The sequence below is a fragment of the Brassica oleracea genome, chromosome C6, assembly GCF_000695525.1.
Source record: "Brassica oleracea var. oleracea cultivar TO1000 chromosome C6, BOL, whole genome shotgun sequence".
NCBI classification, from domain to species: Eukaryota; Viridiplantae; Streptophyta; class Magnoliopsida; order Brassicales; family Brassicaceae; genus Brassica; species Brassica oleracea.
In genome coordinates, this window is record NC_027753.1 from 2508772 (window position 1) to 2509366 (window position 595).

Here is a 595-nt window from a genome sequence, read left to right on the forward strand (position 1 = left end):
TATTTGAGAAGCAGATGAGTGAAGTTCAAGTCACAATGCCCGTTATTGATGCTTTCATGCTGATTCCTCAATATAGCAAGTTCCTGAAAGATGTTGTAGCTGCAAAGAAGAAAGAGATGGAGGGCATGATGATTCTCACTCATGAGTGCGGTGCCATCATCCAGAGGCTTGCTGTTCCAAAGAAGCTTGAAGATCCAGGATGCTTCACATTACTTTGTGCTCTTGGACCTATGGTATTTGAGAGATGTCTCTGGGATTTGGGAGCTAGTGTCAGCTTGATGCTTTTATCTGTTGCTAAGAAGCTTGGTTTCACTCAGTACAAGAAGTGTAGACTTTCTCTGGTATTGGCTGATCGTTCAGTGAAGTACCCTGTGGGTATTTTGGAGGACCTCCCCGTGATGGTTGGAAACTATGAGATCCCTACAGACTTTGTGGTGCTCGAGATGGGTGAGGAAGCTCAAGATCCCTTAATCCTTGGAAGGCCTTTCTTAGCTACAGCAGGAACTATTGTTAATGCGAAAGCGGGCAAGATTGATCTCCACTTGGGTAAAGGGCAAATTCTCCACTTTGACATCAAGGAGGTAATGAAGAAACC